The following is a 19,750-nucleotide window of genomic DNA, read 5'->3' on the forward strand; positions in this document are numbered from 1 at the left end:
TATGGTTTCGTGTATTTCTGTTGGTTAAGTTGGGATTAGTAAACTTTTTCATCATTGTTGCAATTTGGGAACACTGTTGTGTAACTCTGGTGATACTGTGTTACCATCACCACTTTGTAGTTGCAGACCCCTTCCATCTTTATGCCCCACCCGCCAACAAAGCCTGGATTCAAGGCAAGCACGCCCTGTTCATCCCTCCCCCCCCGATCCTGAACACAATTTCATCTTTTCTTTCTGCATTCCTTCCTATATTCTTGGTGTCCCCAATCAATGCCTCTCAGTGAAATGACTGAAGGAGTTTTTTTCGGACTCTCCACCTACTGTAAGACTCCATTGGAGAGTTCTCATTTTTATGTCCTTTGAAGTAGCCTTTGATAGCTGAAAGGACGGTGTACGTCCTTTCAAGATATCATGTGCCAAACGAAGCCCTTTTGGCAAATGCCATCATTATCTCCAGGCAGGCATTGCTGTTTGAAGGGTGACATCTCAGCCAGAAGGCAGAGGCTGAGCTCCTCTTGTTGCACCAGCTCCCAAAAGAAGCCAAGAAAGGGAGCTGGAACAACAAACCACCCCAACGCCCAGGAAAGCGTTCTTCACGACAGAAGGCTAGAAAATGACCCAACAACCTTGTGGCCCAGAACCCCTCTAGAAAAATCACTGTTCCATAAAAAAGAGAAACACATGGGAAGTTCCAAGGAGAGGCAATGCCCACGGCCAGTGTACTTTAGAGACGGCCTGACCGCTCCGGGGAAGACACGCACCGACGGAACCCCTTGGGAAACAGCAGTGATAGTCCTCACCGTCGTAAGGGTTTCCTCTGGGGACAACCTGCCCTGGGCACCACATGAGGGAGCAGACCGGCTTCTCTTCCTCTGCCCCCACACCATTCACTCATGAAGGCAGCTCAGGTGTTCTCATGCCCTGCCTGCCTGCCTGCCTGCCTGGCTCATCCGTGAGCTGTGCCCACCTCCAGGGCAGGACTCCACCTTCTCCTCTCTGTGTACCGTGAATCTGCACACAGTGGGCTTTCAGAACCTTAGGAGACTTGAGCCATTCCTACTCGAGCCAGAACCCTCCCCAGGAAGGAAAACAGCTGTGGAGTCATTTTGGCCCCAGCACTGGTTCCCAAACCCTGGCGGCTCCTACAGCCTCTACGGTGTGAAGAGGGAGGTCCCTTCTGACAGAGCTTTCCGGCTGTCAGATCTAAGCTGTTGTTTCACTGTCAGCTGTGTCTCTTCCGTTGCAGCCAGGTGGGCCACGCTGCTCCAAAGGAGCTCACAAGCTGAGTTGCAAGGGAGGTATTGAGAGGACAGGGATGGCTACAACGTGCTGCAAACTGAGTGAGGGTCCCCACAATCCTCAGCAAAGGTCTGTGGCGTGCAAGTGGGGAGTAGAGGGCCCCCAAGTTCCAAAGGAAGGGAGGTACTCGGGAGCTAAAGCCCTTGGCTGCTTTGGTAGCAGCTGCAGATGGCAGCTCGTCCACAGTGCACTTCGAATGAGGTCATATGAGCGGGACTCGGGAAATGGCTCCGAAATCCAGAGAAAGGGGTCAGGGTATGTGGGAATCCGGCGGGGGTGGGGGGTGGATGAAGGAAGGTGTCCTTCCTCTCTCCAGTTCAATTTGGTTTGGTGAGTCTCAAAGCTACCAGATGGCACTTCCCAAGTCAGGCCCCCGCAGGAATCAGGGTGGGCTGCGTGCCTCGGCCCCTGCCTCAGGGACAAGCCACACCAGTGGCCTCCCTGAGCTCAAATGGCCGGATCTGGGGGTTCTGTCTGGGTGCACACCTCCTTGCTGTGGCCAAGTTCCCCCCTTCTCTGAGCACCAGCTTCATCCTCTCGAATGAGGACATCGATTGCTACCTTGGCACGTTACTCTCTTCATCCTGTGAAGACTCATTAGGCTTATCCTACAATTACTAGCTGGCCGGAAGAGATATCTCCTGAATCCAGATTAAGCGGGAGTCTCCCAGGCTCATCTGGCATGTCTTCCCTGAAGTCTGCCAAAACCCACACCCTTGCATTTCCAGGGACTCCCCTTAGCCAGCTTGGCAGAAAACCCAGCATGGTTCAAACAAGCTGACAGACAAGCGGGAGAGGACTCACGGGCAGACGGCCTCCCTCAGGTCTCGGGTGGAGCTCTGGGACCACAGCAGCAACGGGCCATCCCAGCCCCTGGGCTCAGCAGTGCCCTCATTCTCAGGCCGGCGGCTCTGCCCTGAGGGGAGCAGGAAGGTCACCAACTGCCGCAGGCGGACCTCAAGCCCCTCCCACTGCTGGAGCCTGACCTCCCCCGGCCCCACCCCTTCCCCTACCCCAGCAGGACGAGAGCTCGTCTTCCCCTGGCTTCCAACGTGAGGCCCGACCCTGGGCCCCGATTGGGCACTGCCCCAGTCCGGAGCCAATCACAGTGGCCAGGGAGGTGGAACGCACCGATTGGCCAGGGCCAGGTCATGTGACCATGCTCCCCAGGAAACTCAAATATTACCAAGATTCCCTAACAAACCAATGAACGAAATTATCCAGTAAAGGCAAACCGAACTTTTTAATGAGGCCAAAGTGACAGAAAAAAAAAAAAAAAAGCTTCACAATGAACTGCTCAAGGAAGCTACTAAATAAACTTTCAGAAAAGTTAAGTAGTTTTTTTTTTTTTTTAATAGGGTGACGGAGAGCTATACCTTTCCCATCTATGTGAATTTAGGTTTAAACTAGATTTCCCTTGGCTATTATATAAGACAAAAAAGCCCACATCACCCCCTTTCACTTCCCCCACCCCCAAAAAGGGTTTTAGTCTATTGAATTTTTGTGTCCTCAGTTGTGTCTGATTCACGGCAACTCACGAACTCTACACAGCCAGGCTCTTCCGTCCATGGAATTCAGGGCAATTTTTTTCTGTCACAGTAAATGCCCACCCTGGGTGATCCAAAGGCAAGGGCTCAGAGGATCCTGAGAGACTAACTCCTTTCAGCTGAGCACAAAGCTGGCTCCTCACTGGGATGCCTGTGGCCTGGGGCTCCCAGAGGGGAGAGCAGCACTCGCCCCACCGTGTGGTCACTGCTGGAAGTGCAGGCTGCTCCTCACTCCCCCTTGACAGTGTCCCTGAGGGCAGAACAGTGTGAATCTACTCAAGGTGGAAACGCAAACTCCGATGCAACCAAACTTCCCACAAGGTCTCCAAAACCACTCAGGAACAGGGAATTGGAAACTGCAGGGCATGACATGAATGCAGATGGAGACTTGACACCTTACATCGAGTTCACTTCCAGTTATCCCTAGACAAAGTTTCCATGAAAACTTGTCACAAATCTAGAAGAACAATGAGCAGAAACCGGACACGTGCTTTGAGTCTTCACACACAAAACTAAAAGGCAGTCCACAAAACAACCCAGAGAATACAGTGGACTTTGCAAAATCAAAGATATCTACTGTGGGAAAGACCTCATGACAAAAGCAAAAGACAGGTCATACATCGCGAGATGAATGAGTGGAAACACAAAGCTTCTCAAGGATGTGTCTCCAAACAGACAAAGAACACCAACACAACAAGCCTGTGAAAACTAGGGAAAGGTCTGAAGGGACACCAGACTGAGGAAGACACACACAGAGTATCCCGGATGATGTCCAGCACAGAGGGCCTGAAGAAACAACAGTCTAGTTGCACTCCCTCGGGCCTGTGTGACCCTGGATGAGGCCTCTGTTTCCCGGTGGCTCTGAGAGATGGACAGGGAGGAAGGGGAAGAGAAATCACTTGCATTTCTAATACTCACAGCAAAGTCTTCCAATGAGAAGGGAATTATCACCCCCACTGACAATGCCATTCACTGAAGTGATACCCACGAGTCCATCTAACCCAGAAGGGAAGGAAGGACCTGTTCTCACAAAACGGCGAGAGATGGAAGAAGGAAGATCAAGCCCACACCAATCGCTGCAAAGAGAAGCTGTGCTCAGGGCTTGAAAGAATTCCTATTGGGAAAATGATGTCACAGCCCCACAAGGCAATCCACAGCTTCGATGCTATTCCTCCCAAAATGCCAATGCATTTTGGCACCGAACAAAGAATTGCAACAGGGGTTTCGGAAACAGAAAAGAGCCTAAATTGTCAATACAATCCGACGAAAAAGCCCCGATACGGACATCCAAGGTTGTGTGAAAGGAAATTAGACGAGCAAACTAGGATCCTCAGGAGAGTATCGGAGAAGGCGATGGCGACCCACTCCAGTACTCTTGCCTGGAAAGTGCCCTGGACAGAGGAGCCTGGTAGGCTGCAGGCCATGGGGTCGCGCAGAGTCAGACACGACTGAAGTGACTTAGCCGCAGCGGCAGCAGCAGGACAGTATGCTATTGGGAATACAACAACACACACAGATCCAGATCGATGGAATCAAGTTGAGGGTCCAGAAACAAACCCCGGCATCCATGGTCAACTCGTCTCTGACACAGAAGGGGAGAATATCCAAATGGGAACAAGAAAGCCTCTTCAATACATGTCCATGGGAAAACCAGACAGCTACATCTGAAGAACGCTATTGGTTTTGATCTCACACCACCTCAATATCGGGGAAAACCCTCACCCTAAAGGCTGATGTCATGAGATAGCTAGAAAGAAGCGTAGGTCAAAGGCTCCTTAACATCAGAGTCTCCTTGCCATTTGCTGGGCGGAGGTAGAAATGGGTCTCTTCAAGTAAGGGAAAGAGGGAAACGAAGTACACCAATGGGTTTCCATCCAATGGAACCTCTTCACAACAGAGAAGCTAAGCATTCACAAATGCAAAAGATAGGAAACGGAACATGAGAGACTCCTTGCAAGTGGTGTATCTGAGAAGGGGTTCATATGGAAAGAGACGAAGAATGCACAGCACTCAGATTCCAAGAAACACCACCACCACCCTTGACCCTTCCCCCATGACCAACTCCGACCTAAAGCCTTTCTCTCCCTCTAACCTATCCCTAAAACATAACCCTCATCTAATCATATACATGTGCATTCCTAGCATCCATCCATCCACACACGAGAGAGAAAGAGGAAGACACAGACTGAATCGAGAAAGGAAAAGAGAGGGACACAGCCAGAGAGAGACACGGAACCAAAGAGAGGAAAGGAGTCGATGGCCCAGACTTTTCATCACTCTGTCTCGAAGGTAGAAGCAATGACAGCGCCCATCCACCCCAGAAGGGGGAAAAGGACGGAAGGTTTGGAGAGGAAAAGACAAGAACCCAGGGATCCATTAGAAGCTCAGCCACCCGCAGAAGCCGAGCTGGGACACTTGAACAGAATCTCAATGGAAACAGAGGACCAGAAACTTGGCTACTCTTTTCTATAAGAGAGGGAGACCTTCGAGTCTTCCTTTCGGTGCTCCAACTTGGATGCGGGGTCTCAAAACAGTCAGGAGGGGGAGTGCCTTTTCCTGGGTTCCACGGCGCATCCAGGCCTCGTTCTGCCCCATTCTGTGCTGTGTCAGCCCTGGATGGAGTCTTTCTTTCTGAAGTCTCAGCGCACAAGCTCCACGTGATATCGGCCCCAGGTGGAAAGGCATGGAGCTGCTCGTAGGCCGCCAGACCTAGGAAACAGATGGGAGAATGACCCCCTCTCTGCAGATGGAGAGACTGGGGAAACCCTGAGGGGCATATGCTTGTCCAGGGCCACACCACTTATGAGAAGAAGGAGCCTGGTCTGAGAGCAGCGGGGTCCTCGGAGCTCAGGCCCTGGCTGCACCCAGGCCTCCCCAGGGCTGTGGGCTGGGCTGTGTGGCTGTCACTGTGCCTGCACATGGCCTAAGGGGGGTGGTCGAGCAGTCAGAAACCCAGAGATTCCCTTGGGAAGTTTTGGGGAAGGGACCTCAGCACGAACCCCAGGAAATGATGTCACCTGCCGGCAACAGAACCCAACAGAACCCGCAACCCGGGTATCCAGGCCTCCAGAGCGGAGAGGAGCCCCCAGCCAGATCACTTGCTGCCAGGATGTTCTGCTGTTTGCCCCTGCCCAGAGCCCGGGGCCGCAGGAGAGCTCACAGGCAGTGTGCGTGGGCACCCTGTCGACGTTGGCTCAGGGCACCCCCGAGAGGCCTCTGGCCCTTTGCCCGGAGAAACAGAAAGGTAACACGGGGAGCCCCAGGCCGGGCCAGGCCACCTCTCCCATGCCACCCGGAAACACCGGGTCCTTTGCCTGTGTGTGTGGATGCGGGTTTCTCGGGGTGTGTCTCCCTCAAGGAAGCCCAGGCGGATGTGGGGTCAGAAGCCTGCGGACAAGTTGTGTCCACACCCCAGGGGAGAGCAGGCTGGGTGGGATGGGGAGAGTGCGGGCAGCGCCGGCCGCCCAGGCTGACCTCACACCCTCAGGTGGGTCTCTTTCCTCCCGGGTGGGGATGTGAGCAGACACACGTCTCTGACCCTTCTGGGAAGAGAAGTTCGAGCAGGCAGAAGCAGCGGCTCCACTGGCCGGGCCCAGCTCGGAAAACTCCCAGCACGGCTGGCTGACGGTCACTGTCGTTGCAGAGCTTCCCACGTGATGAGGCCGAGGACGGGGACACCCCGTCCACCTCCTGGAGGGAGGGGTCGGAGCACCACCCCCCCGCCCGTGAGGCCCAGTGCAGGCTCCAGGTGAGCGTGCCCACGGAGGCATCAGCCCCACCGGGGGCGAAGCGGAGGCGGGGAAGGCCTGCTGCCGAGACACCGCCCAGGATACACCCGGCGGCCCAGTCTGAGGCTGCCACGGAGCTCAGCACACCCGGCTCCGACCCAGAGTCCCGAGAACCCCGGCCTCTGAGGCAGCAGGAGGACCTGGAGCCCAGCACGCCAGAGCACAGAGGTGAGGACGCTGGGGCTGGTGCACGGGAGTGTGTGGGGAGGGGGTGCTGAGCTACACAGGGACGAGTCCCCGAAAGATGCTGCTGGGCCTGCAGCAAGCGCTGGCCTCACACCCCCACCCCCATCTTGCACACTTCAGTCCCAAAAGACATCCGACGCTGGGTATTCTTTGGGAATCTCTTGGAAGCTTTCTGTCCCGGGATACGCACATGCCAAGGCTGGCCTGTGGGTAAACTTTGCTTCTCCCCCAGCTCTAGCACTGGCCTCCAACTGGAACCAGGCTCCACTTCCCAGACCTGTCCCTACAGAGGTGGTGGCTCCAGGTGCAGGACCCAGGAATCCACCGAGGGCAGATGGAGAACCGAGACTTGCCCTCGCAGAGACACCAGGCCAGCTGGGTACTGGCCAGCACACCGGGCAGATCGGATCTCCGTGCCTGCAGGACCCCCAGCTCCAGGCACTGATGTCCCACCCCCTCAGCGAGAACCTCCACCTCCACGTGCACCTGTACCTGCTCGGGCTTTGGCAGGAGAACCCGAGGCAGAGGAGGAGTCACCGCCTCGGAAGGGAGAGCCTGCCCTGGCTCCCGCGCAACACCCAGACGCCGACGATGACTCACCCGCCCCTGCAGGAAGAACGAGCCCCCGCTCTGGACAGAGACCCAGAGCCCTTGCCGGAAACACCACGTCCAGGGCAGCGGTCGGCTCTGCAGCCTCCATCCCTGTCTGCTCACCGTGGACGCCGGCAGCTCGTTCTGCCCCCAGGGGACATGGAGTTCCTTTCCCCTGAACTGCTTTGCATTTGGTTTGTTTCCACCTTTCTGGTGATGTTTTATTTTTTGTATTGTTTCGTGTATTTCTGTTGGTTAAGTTGGGATTAGTAAACTTTTTCATCATTGTTGCAATTTGGGAACACTGTTGTGTAACTCTGGTGATACTGTGTTACCATCACCACTTTGTAGTTGCAGACCCCTTCCATCTTTATGCCCCACCCGCCAACAAAGCCTGGATTCAAGGCAAGCACGCCCTGTTCATCCCTCCCCCCCGATCCTGAACACAATTTCATCTTTTCTTTCTGCATTCCTTCCTATATTCTTGGTGTCCCCAATCAATGCCTCTCAGTGAAATGACTGAAGGAGTTTTTTTCGGACTCTCCACCTACTGTAAGACTCCATTGGAGAGTTCTCATTTTTATGTCCTTTGAAGTAGCCTTTGATAGCTGAAAGGACGGTGTACGTCCTTTCAAGATATCATGTGCCAAACGAAGCCCTTTTGGCAAATGCCATCATTATCTCCAGGCAGGCATTGCTGTTTGAAGGGTGACATCTCAGCCAGAAGGCAGAGGCTGAGCTCCTCTTGTGGCACCAGCTCCCAAAAGAAGCCAAGAAAGGGAGCTGGAACAACAAACCACCCCAACGCCCAGGAAAGCGTTCTTCACGACAGAAGGCTAGAAAATGACCCAACAACCTTGTGGCCCAGAACCCCTCTAGAAAAATCACTGTTCCATAAAAAAGAGAAACACATGGGAAGTTCCAAGGAGAGGCAATGCCCACGGCCAGTGTACTTTAGAGACGGCCTGACCGCTCCGGGGAAGACACGCACCGACGGAACCCCTTGGGAAACAGCAGTGATAGTCCTCACCGTCGTAAGGGTTTCCTCTGGGGACAACCTGCCCTGGGCACCACATGAGGGAGCAGACCGGCTTCTCTTCCTCTGCCCCCACACCATTCACTCATGAAGGCAGCTCAGGTGTTCTCATGCCCTGCCTGCCTGCCTGCCTGCCTGGCGCATCCGTGAGCTGTGCCCACCTCCAGGGCAGGACTCCACCTTCTCCTCTCTGTGTACCGTGAATCTGCACACAGTGGGCTTTCAGAACCTTAGGAGACTTGAGCCATTCCCACTCGAGCCAGAACCCTCCCCAGGAAGGAAAACAGCTGTGGAGTCATTTTGGCCCCAGCACTGGTTCCCAAACCCTGGCGGCTCCTACAGCCTCTACGGTGTGAAGAGGGAGGTCCCTTCTGACAGAGCTTTCCGGCTGTCAGATCTAAGCTGTTGTTTCACTGTCAGCTGTGTCTCTTCCGTTGCAGCCAGGTGGGCCACGCTGCTCCAAAGGAGCTCACAAGCTGAGTTGCAAGGGAGGTATTGAGAGGACAGGGATGGCTACAACGTGCTGCAAACTGAGTGAGGGTCCCCACAATCCTCAGCAAAGGTCTGTGGCGTGCAAGTGGGGAGTAGAGGGCCCCCAAGTTCCAAAGGAAGGGAGGTACTCGGGAGCTAAAGCCCTTGGCTGCTTTGGTAGCAGCTGCAGATGGCAGCTCGTCCACAGTGCACTTCGAATGAGGTCATATGAGCGGGACTCGGGAAATGGCTCCGAAATCCAGAGAAAGGGGTCAGGGTATGTGGGAATCCGGCGGGGGTGGGGGGTGGATGAAGGAAGGTGTCCTTCCTCTCTCCAGTTCAATTTGGTTTGGTGAGTCTCAAAGCTACCAGATGGCACTTCCCAAGTCAGGCCCCCGCAGGAATCAGGGTGGGCTGCGTGCCTCGGCCCCTGCCTCAGGGACAAGCCACACCAGTGGCCTCCCTGAGCTCAAATGGCCGGATCTGGGGGTTCTGTCTGGGTGCACACCTCCTTGCTGTGGCCAAGTTCCCCCCTTCTCTGAGCACCAGCTTCATCCTCTCGAATGAGGACATCGATTGCTACCTTGGCACGTTACTCTCTTCATCCTGTGAAGACTCATTAGGCTTATCCTACAATTACTAGCTGGCCGGAAGAGATATCTCCTGAATCCAGATTAAGCGGGAGTCTCCCAGGCTCATCTGGCATGTCTTCCCTGAAGTCTGCCAAAACCCACACCCTTGCATTTCCAGGGACTCCCCTTAGCCAGCTTGGCAGAAAACCCAGCATGGTTCAAACAAGCTGACAGACAAGCGGGAGAGGACTCACGGGCAGACGGCCTCCCTCAGGTCTCGGGTGGAGCTCTGGGACCACAGCAGCAACGGGCCATCCCAGCCCCTGGGCTCAGCAGTGCCCTCATTCTCAGGCCGGCGGCTCTGCCCTGAGGGGAGCAGGAAGGTCACCAACTGCCGCAGGCGGACCTCAAGCCCCTCCCACTGCTGGAGCCTGACCTCCCCCGGCCCCACCCCTTCCCCTACCCCAGCAGGACGAGAGCTCGTCTTCCCCTGGCTTCCAACGTGAGGCCCGACCCTGGGCCCCGATTGGGCACTGCCCCAGTCCGGAGCCAATCACAGTGGCCAGGGAGGTGGAACGCACCGATTGGCCAGGGCCAGGTCATGTGACCATGCTCCCCAGGAAACTCAAATATTACCAAGATTCCCTAACAAACCAATGAACGAAATTATCCAGTAAAGGCAAACCGTACTTTTTAATGAGGCCAAAGTGACAGAAAAAAAAAAAAAAAAAGCTTCACAATGAACTGCTCAAGGAAGCTACTAAATAAACTTTCAGAAAAGTTAAGTAGTATTTTTTTTTTTTTTAATAGGGTGACGGAGAGCTATACCTTTCCCATCTATGTGAATTTAGGTTTAAACTAGATTTCCCTTGGCTATTATATAAGACAAAAAAGCCCACATCACCCCCTTTCACTTCCCCCACCCCCAAAAAGGGTTTTAGTCTATTGAATTTTTGTGTCCTCAGTTGTGTCTGATTCACGGCAACTCACGAACTCTACACAGCCAGGCTCTTCCGTCCATGGAATTCAGGGCAATTTTTTTCTGTCACAGTAAATGCCCACCCTGGGTGATCCAAAGGCAAGGGCTCAGAGGATCCTGAGAGACTAACTCCTTTCAGCTGAGCACAAAGCTGGCTCCTCACTGGGATGCCTGTGGCCTGGGGCTCCCAGAGGGGAGAGCAGCACTCGCCCCACCGTGTGGTCACTGCTGGAAGTGCAGGCTGCTCCTCACTCCCCCTTGACAGTGTCCCTGAGGGCAGAACAGTGTGAATCTACTCAAGATGGAAACGCAAACTCCGATGCAACCGAACTTCCCACAAGGTCTCCAAAACCACTCAGGAAGAGGGAATTGGAAACTGCAGGGCATGACATGAATGCAGATGGAGACTTGACACTTTACATCGAGTTCACTTCCAGTTATCCCTAGACAAAGTTTCCATGAAAACTTGTCACAAATCTAGAAGAACAATGAGCAGAAACCGGACACGTGCTTTGAGTCTTCACACACAAAACTAAAAGGCAGTCCACAAAACAACCCAGAGAATACAGTGGACTTTGCAAAATCAAAGATATCTACTGTGGGAAAGACCTCATGACAAAAGCAAAAGACAGGTCATACATCGCGAGATGAATGAGTGGAAACACAAAGCTTCTCAAGGATGTGTCTCCAAACAGACAAAGAACACCAACACAACAAGCCTGTGAAAACTAGGGAAAGGTCTGAAGGGACACCAGACTGAGGAAGACACACACAGAGTATCCCGGATGATGTCCAGCACAGAGGGCCTGAAGAAACAACAGTCTAGTTGCACTCCCTCGGGCCTGTGTGACCCTGGATGAACCCTCTGTTTCCCGGTGGCTCTGAGAGATGGACAGGGAGGAAGGGGAAGAGAAATCACTTGCATTTCTAATACTCACAGCAAAGTCTTCCAATGAGAAGGGAATTATCACCCCCACTGACAATGCCATTCACTGAAGTGATACCCACGAGTCCATCTAACCCAGAAGGGAAGGAAGGACCTGTTCTCAGAAAACGGCGAGAGATGGAAGAAGGAAGATCAAGCCCACACCAATCGCTGCAAAGAGAAGCTGTGCTCAGGGCTTGAAAGAATTCCTATTGGGAAAATGATGTCACAGCCCCACAAGGCAATCCACAGCTTCGATGCTATTCCTCCCAAAATGCCAATGCATTTTCGCACCGAACAAAGAATTGCAACAGGGGTTACGGAAACAGAAAAGAGCCTAAATTGTCAATACAATCCGACGAAAAAGCCCCGATACGGACATCCAAGGTTGTGTGAAAGGAAATTAGACGAGCAAACTAGGATCCTCAGGAGAGTATCGGAGAAGGCGATGGCGACCCACTCCAGTACTCTTGCCTGGAAAGTGCCCTGGACAGAGGAGCCTGGTAGGCTGCAGGCCATGGGGTCGCGCAGAGTCAGACACGACTGAAGTGACTTAGCCGCAGCGGCAGCAGCAGGACAGTATGCTATTGGGAATACAACAACACACACAGATCCAGATCGATGGAATCAAGTTGAGGGTCCAGAAACAAACCCCGGCATCCATGGTCAACTCGTCTCTGACACAGAAGGGGAGAATATCCAAATGGGAACAAGAAAGCCTCTTCAATCAATGTCCATGGGAAAACCAGACAGCTACATCTGAAGAACGCTATTGGTTTTGATCTCACACCACCTCAATATCGGGGAAAACCCTCACCCTAAAGGCTGATGTCATGAGATAGCTAGAAAGAAGCGTAGGTCAAAGGCTCCTTAACATCAGAGTCTCCTTGCCATTTGCTGGGCGGAGGTAGAAATGGGTCTCTTCAAGTAAGGGAAAGAGGGAAACGAAGTACACCAATGGGTTTCCATCCAATGGAACCTCTTCACAACAGAGAAGCTAAGCATTCACAAATGCAAAAGATAGGAAACGGAACATGAGAGACTCCTTGCAAGTGGTGTATCTGAGAAGGGGTTCATATGGAAAGAGACGAAGAATGCACAGCACTCAGATTCCAAGAAACACCACCACCACCCTTGACCCTTCCCCCATGACCAACTCCGACCTAAAGCCTTTCTCTCCCTCTAACCTATCCCTAAAACATAACCCTCATCTAATCATATACATGTGCATTCCTAGCATCCATCCATCCACACACGAGAGAGAAAGAGGAAGACACAGACTGAATCGAGAAAGGAAAAGAGAGGGACACAGCCAGAGAGAGACACGGAACCAAAGAGAGGAAAGGAGTCGATGGCCCAGACTTTTCATCACTCTGTCTCGAAGGTAGAAGCAATGACAGCGCCCATCCACCCCAGAAGGGGGAAAAGGACGGAAGGTTTGGAGAGGAAAAGACAAGAACCCAGGGATCCATTAGAAGCTCAGCCACCCGCAGAAGCCGAGCTGGGACACTTGAACAGAATCTCAATGCAAACAGAGGACCAGAAACTTGGCTACTCTTTTCTATAAGAGAGGGAGACCTTCGAGTCTTCCTTTCGGTGCTCCAACTTGGATGCGGGGTCTCAAAACAGTCAGGAGGGGGAGTGCCTTTTCCTGGGTTCCACGGCGCATCCAGGCCTCGTTCTGCCCCATTCTGTGCTGTGTCAGCCCTGGATGGAGTCTTTCTTTCTGAAGTCTCAGCGCACAAGCTCCACGTGATATCGGCCCCAGGTGGAAAGGCATGGAGCTGCTCGTAGGCCGCCAGACCTAGGAAACAGATGGGAGAATGACCCCCTCTCTGCAGATGGAGAGACTGGGGAAACCCTGAGGGGCATATGCTTGTCCAGGGCCACACCACTTATGAGAAGAAGGAGCCTGGTCTGAGAGCAGCGGGGTCCTCGGAGCTCAGGCCCTGGCTGCACCCAGGCCTCCCCAGGGCTGTGGGCTGGGCTGTGTGGCTGTCACTGTGCCTGCACATGGCCTAAGGGGGGTGGTCGAGCAGTCAGAAACCCAGAGATTCCCTTGGGAAGTTTTGGGGAAGGGACCTCAGCACGAACCCCAGGAAATGATGTCACCTGCCGGCAACAGAACCCAACAGAACCCGCAACCCGGGTATCCAGGCCTCCAGAGCGGAGAGGAGCCCCCAGCCAGATCACTTGCTGCCAGGATGTTCTGCTGTTTGCCCCTGCCCAGAGCCCGGGGCCGCAGGAGAGCTCACAGGCAGTGTGCGTGGGCACCCTGTCGACGTTGGCTCAGGGCACCCCCGAGAGGCCTCTGGCCCTTTGCCCGGAGAAACAGAAAGGTAACACGGGGAGCCCCAGGCCGGGCCAGGCCACCTCTCCCATGCCACCCGGAAACACCGGGTCCTTTGCCTGTGTGTGTGGATGCGGGTTTCTCGGGGTGTGTCTCCCTCAAGGAAGCCCAGGCGGATGTGGGGTCAGAAGCCTGCGGACAAGTTGTGTCCACACCCCAGGGGAGAGCAGGCTGGGTGGGATGGGGAGAGTGCGGGCAGCGCCGGCCGCCCAGGCTGACCTCACACCCTCAGGTGGGTCTCTTTCCTCCCGGGTGGGGATGTGAGCAGACACACGTCTCTGACCCTTCTGGGAAGAGAAGTTCGAGCAGGCAGAAGCAGCGGCTCCACTGGCCGGGCCCAGCTCGGAAAACTCCCAGCACGGCTGGCTGACGGTCACTGTCGTTGCAGAGCTTCCCACGTGATGAGGCCGAGGACGGGGACACCCCGTCCACCTCCTGGAGGGAGGGGTCGGAGCACCACCCCCCCGCCCGTGAGGCCCAGTGCAGGCTCCAGGTGAGCGTGCCCACGGAGGCATCAGCCCCACCGGGGGCGAAGCGGAGGCGGGGAAGGCCTGCTGCCGAGACACCGCCCAGGATACACCCGGCGGCCCAGTCTGAGGCTGCCACGGAGCTCAGCACACCCGGCTCCGACCCAGAGTCCCGAGAACCCCGGCCTCTGAGGCAGCAGGAGGACCTGGAGCCCAGCACGCCAGAGCACAGAGGTGAGGACGCTGGGGCTGGTGCACGGGAGTGTGTGGGGAGGGGGTGCTGAGCTACACAGGGACGAGTCCCCGAAAGATGCTGCTGGGCCTGCAGCAAGCGCTGGCCTCACACCCCCACCCCCATCTTGCACACTTCAGTCCCAAAAGACATCCGACGCTGGGTATTCTTTGGGAATCTCTTGGAAGCTTTCTGTCCCGGGATACGCACATGCCAAGGCTGGCCTGTGGGTAAACTTTGCTTCTCCCCCAGCTCTAGCACTGGCCTCCAACTGGAACCAGGCTCCACTTCCCAGACCTGTCCCTACAGAGGTGGTGGCTCCAGGTGCAGGACCCAGGAATCCACCGAGGGCAGATGGAGAACCGAGACTTGCCCTCGCAGAGACACCAGGCCAGCTGGGTACTGGCCAGCACACCGGGCAGATCGGATCTCCGTGCCTGCAGGACCCCCAGCTCCAGGCACTGATGTCCCACCCCCTCAGCGAGAACCTCCACCTCCACGTGCACCTGTACCTGCTCGGGCTTTGGCAGGAGAACCCGAGGCAGAGGAGGAGTCACCGCCTCGGAAGGGAGAGCCTGCCCTGGCTCCCGCGCAACACCCAGACGCCGACGATGACTCACCCGCCCCTGCAGGAAGAACGAGCCCCCGCTCTGGACAGAGACCCAGAGCCCTTGCCGGAAACACCACGTCCAGGGCAGCGGTCGGCTCTGCAGCCTCCATCCCTGTCTGCTCACCGTGGACGCCGGCAGCTCGTTCTGCCCCCAGGGGACATGGAGTTCCTTTCCCCTGAACTGCTTTGCATTTGGTTTGTTTCCACCTTTCTGGTGATGTTTTATTTTTTGTATTGTTTCGTGTATTTCTGTTGGTTAAGTTGGGATTAGTAAACTTTTTCATCATTGTTGCAATTTGGGAACACTGTTGTGTAACTCTGGTGATACTGTGTTACCATCACCACTTTGTAGTTGCAGACCCCTTCCATCTTTATGCCCCACCCGCCAACAAAGCCTGGATTCAAGGCAAGCACGCCCTGTTCATCCCTCCCCCCCGATCCTGAACACAATTTCATCTTTTCTTTCTGCATTCCTTCCTATATTCTTGGTGTCCCCAATCAATGCCTCTCAGTGAAATGACTGAAGGAGTTTTTTTCGGACTCTCCACCTACTGTAAGACTCCATTGGAGAGTTCTCATTTTTATGTCCTTTGAAGTAGCCTTTGATAGCTGAAAGGACGGTGTACGTCCTTTCAAGATATCATGTGCCAAACGAAGCCCTTTTGGCAAATGCCATCATTATCTCCAGGCAGGCATTGCTGTTTGAAGGGTGACATCTCAGCCAGAAGGCAGAGGCTGAGCTCCTCTTGTGGCACCAGCTCCCAAAAGAAGCCAAGAAAGGGAGCTGGAACAACAAACCACCCCAACGCCCAGGAAAGCGTTCTTCACGACAGAAGGCTAGAAAATGACCCAACAACCTTGTGGCCCAGAACCCCTCTAGAAAAATCACTGTTCCATAAAAAAGAGAAACACATGGGAAGTTCCAAGGAGAGGCAATGCCCACGGCCAGTGTACTTTAGAGACGGCCTGACCGCTCCGGGGAAGACACGCACCGACGGAACCCCTTGGGAAACAGCAGTGATAGTCCTCACCGTCGTAAGGGTTTCCTCTGGGGACAACCTGCCCTGGGCACCACATGAGGGAGCAGACCGGCTTCTCTTCCTCTGCCCCCACACCATTCACTCATGAAGGCAGCTCAGGTGTTCTCATGCCCTGCCTGCCTGCCTGCCTGCCTGGCTCATCCGTGAGCTGTGCCCACCTCCAGGGCAGGACTCCACCTTCTCCTCTCTGTGTACCGTGAATCTGCACACAGTGGGCTTTCAGAACCTTAGGAGACTTGAGCCATTCCCACTCGAGCCAGAACCCTCCCCAGGAAGGAAAACAGCTGTGGAGTCATTTTGGCCCCAGCACTGGTTCCCAAACCCTGGCGGCTCCTATAGCCTCTACGGTGTGAAGAGGGAGGTCCCTTTTGACAGAGCTTTCCGGCTGTCAGATCTAAGCTGTTGTTTCACTGTCAGCTGTGTCTCTTCCGTTGCAGCCAGGTGGGCCACGCTGCTCCAAAGGAGCTCACAAGCTGAGTTGCAAGGGAGGAATTGGGAGGACAGGGATGGCTACAACGTGCTGCAAACTGAGTGAGGGTCCCCACAACCCTCAGCAAAGGTCTGTGGCGTGCAAGTGGGGAGTAGAGGGCCCCCAAGTTCCAAAGGAAGGGAGGTACTCGGGAGCTAAAGCCCTTGGCTGCTGTGGTAGCAGCTGCAGATGGCAGCTCGTCCACAGTGCACTTCGAATGAGGTCATATGAGCGGGACTCGGGAAATGGCTCCGAAATCCAGAGAAAGGGGTCAGGGTATGTGGGAATCCGGCGGGGGTGGGGGGTGGATGAAGGAAGGTGTCCTTCCTCTCTCCAATGCAATTTGGTTTGGTGAGTCTCAAAGCTACCAGATGGCACTTCCCAAGTCAGGCCCCCGCAGGAATCAGGGTGGGCTGCGTGCCTCGGCCCCTGCCACAGGGACAAGCCACACCAGTGGCCTCCCTGAGCTCAAATGGCCGGATCTGGGGGTTCTGTCTGGGTGCACACCTCCTTGCTGTGGCCAAGTTCCCCCCTTCTCTGAGCACCAGCTTCATCCTCTCGAATGAGGACATCGATTGCTACCTTGGCACGTTACTCTCTTCATCCTGTGAAGACTCATTAGGCTTATCCTACAATTACTAGCTGGCCCGAAGAGATATCTCCTGAATCCAGATTAAGCGGGAGTCTCCCAGGCTCATCTGGCATGTCTTCCCTGAAGTCTGCCAAAACCCACACCCTTGCATTTCCAGGGACTCCCCTTAGGCAGCTGGGCAGAAAACCCAGCATGGTTCAAACAAGCTGACAGACAAGCGGGAGAGGACTCACGGGCAGACGGCCTCCCTCAGGTCTCGGGTGGAGCTCTGGGACCACAGCAGCAACGGGCCATCCCAGCCCCTGGGCTCAGCAGTGCCCTCATTCTCAGGCCGGCGGCTCTGCCCTGAGGGGAGCAGGAAGGTCACCAACTGCCGCAGGCGGACCTCAAGCCCCTCCCACTGCTGGAGCCTGACCTCCCCCGGCCCCACCCCTTCCCCTACCCCAGCAGGACGAGAGCTCGTCTTCCCCTGGCTTCCAACGTGAGGCCCGACCCTGGGCCCCGATTGGGCACTGCCCCAGTCCGGAGCCAATCACAGTGGCCAGGGAGGTGGAACGCACCGATTGGCCAGGGCCAGGTCATGTGACCATGCTCCCCAGGAAACTCAAATATTACCAAGATTCCCTAACAAACCAATGAACGAAATTATCCAGTAAAGGCAAACCGTACTTTTTAATGAGGCCAAAGTGACAGAAAAAAAAAAAAAAAAGCTTCACAATGAACTGCTCAAGGAAGCTACTAAATAAACTTTCAGAAAAGTTAAGTAGTATTTTTTTTTTTTTAATAGGGTGACGGAGAGCTATACCTTTCCCATCTATGTGAATTTAGGTTTAAACTAGATTTCCCTTGGCTATTATATAAGACAAAAAAGCCCACATCACCCCCTTTCACTTCCCCCACCCCCAAAAAGGGTTTTAGTCTATTGAATTTTTGTGTCCTCAGTTGTGTCTGATTCACGGCAACTCACGAACTCTACACAGCCAGGCTCTTCCGTCCATGGAATTCAGGGCAATTTTTTTCTGTCACAGTAAATGCCCACCCTGGGTGATCCAAAGGCAAGGGCTCAGAGGATCCTGAGAGACTAACTCCTTTCAGCTGAGCACAAAGCTGGCTCCTCACTGGGATGCCTGTGGCCTGGGGCTCCCAGAGGGGAGAGCAGCACTCGCCCCACCGTGTGGTCACTGCTGGAAGTGCAGGCTGCTCCTCACTCCCCCTTGACAGTGTCCCTGAGGGCAGAACAGTGTGAATCTACTCAAGATGGAAACGCAAACTCCGATGCAACCGAACTTCCCACAAGGTCTCCAAAACCACTCAGGAAGAGGGAATTGGAAACTGCAGGGCATGACATGAATGCAGATGGAGACTTGACACTTTACATCGAGTTCACTTCCAGTTATCCCTAGACAAAGTTTCCATGAAAACTTGTCACAAATCTAGAAGAACAATGAGCAGAAACCGGACACGTGCTTTGAGTCTTCACACACAAAACTAAAAGGCAGTCCACAAAACAACCCAGAGAATACAGTGGACTTTGCAAAATCAAAGATATCTACTGTGGGAAAGACCTCATGACAAAAGCAAAAGACAGGTCATACATCGCGAGATGAATGAGTGGAAACACAAAGCTTCTCAAGGATGTGTCTCCAAACAGACAAAGAACACCAACACAACAAGCCTGTGAAAACTAGGGAAAGGTCTGAAGGGACACCAGACTGAGGAAGACACACACAGAGTATCCCGGATGATGTCCAGCACAGAGGGCCTGAAGAAACAACAGTCTAGTTGCACTCCCTCGGGCCTGTGTGACCCTGGATGAGGCCTCTGTTTCCCGGTGGCTCTGAGAGATGGACAGGGAGGAAGGGGAAGAGAAATCACTTGCATTTCTAATACTCACAGCAAAGTCTTCCAATGAGAAGGGAATTATCACCCCCACTGACAATGCCATTCACTGAAGTGATACCCACGAGTCCATCTAACCCAGAAGGGAAGGAAGGACCTGTTCTCACAAAACGGTGAGAGATGGAAGAAGGAAGATCAAGCCCACACCAATCGCTGCAAAGAGAAGCTGTGCTCAGGGCTTGAAAGAATTCCTATTGGGAAAATGATGTCACAGCCCCACAAGGCAATCCACAGCTTCGATGCTATTCCTCCCAAAATGCCAATGCATTTTCGCACCGAACAAAGAATTGCAACAGGGGTTTCGGAAACAGAAAAGAGCCTAAATTGTCAATACAATCCGACGAAAAAGCCCCGATACGGACATCCAAGGTTGTGTGAAAGGAAATTAGACGAGCAAACTAGGATCCTCAGGAGAGTATCGGAGAAGGCGATGGCGACCCACTCCAGTACTCTTGCCTGGAAAGTGCCCTGGACAGAGGAGCCTGGTAGGCTGCAGGCCATGGGGTCGCGCAGAGTCAGACACGACTGAAGTGACTTAGCCGCAGCGGCAGCAGCAGGACAGTATGCTATTGGGAATACAACAACACACACAGATCCAGATCGATGGAATCAAGTTGAGGGTCCAGAAACAAACCCCGGCATCCATGGTCAACTCGTCTCTGACACAGAAGGGGAGAATATCCAAATGGGAACAAGA

The 19,750-nt window shown here is 54.2% G+C and overlaps 1 long non-coding RNA gene across 1 annotated transcript in view; it reads right to left on the reverse strand.

Annotated features, from left to right (window-relative positions):
* Nucleotides 1-19,750, reverse strand: part of LOC145517947 (uncharacterized) — a 144,860-nt gene that overhangs the window by 112,079 nt on the left and 13,031 nt on the right. The window contains exons 5-9 of the long non-coding RNA XR_014062433.1: nucleotides 17,388-17,499; nucleotides 12,973-13,198; nucleotides 9,745-9,856; nucleotides 5,330-5,555; nucleotides 2,104-2,215 (exon numbers count right to left, since the gene is read on the reverse strand). This is a non-coding gene — a long non-coding RNA (uncharacterized LOC145517947). The remainder of the gene's footprint in view (nucleotides 1-2,103; nucleotides 2,216-5,329; nucleotides 5,556-9,744; nucleotides 9,857-12,972; nucleotides 13,199-17,387; nucleotides 17,500-19,750) is intronic.

This window comes from Giraffa tippelskirchi, chromosome 8 (genome assembly GCF_054371585.1).
Source record: "Giraffa tippelskirchi isolate mGirTip1 chromosome 8, T2T-mGirTip1v1.2.pri, whole genome shotgun sequence".
In the NCBI taxonomy this organism is placed as follows: Eukaryota; Metazoa; Chordata; class Mammalia; order Artiodactyla; family Giraffidae; genus Giraffa; species Giraffa tippelskirchi.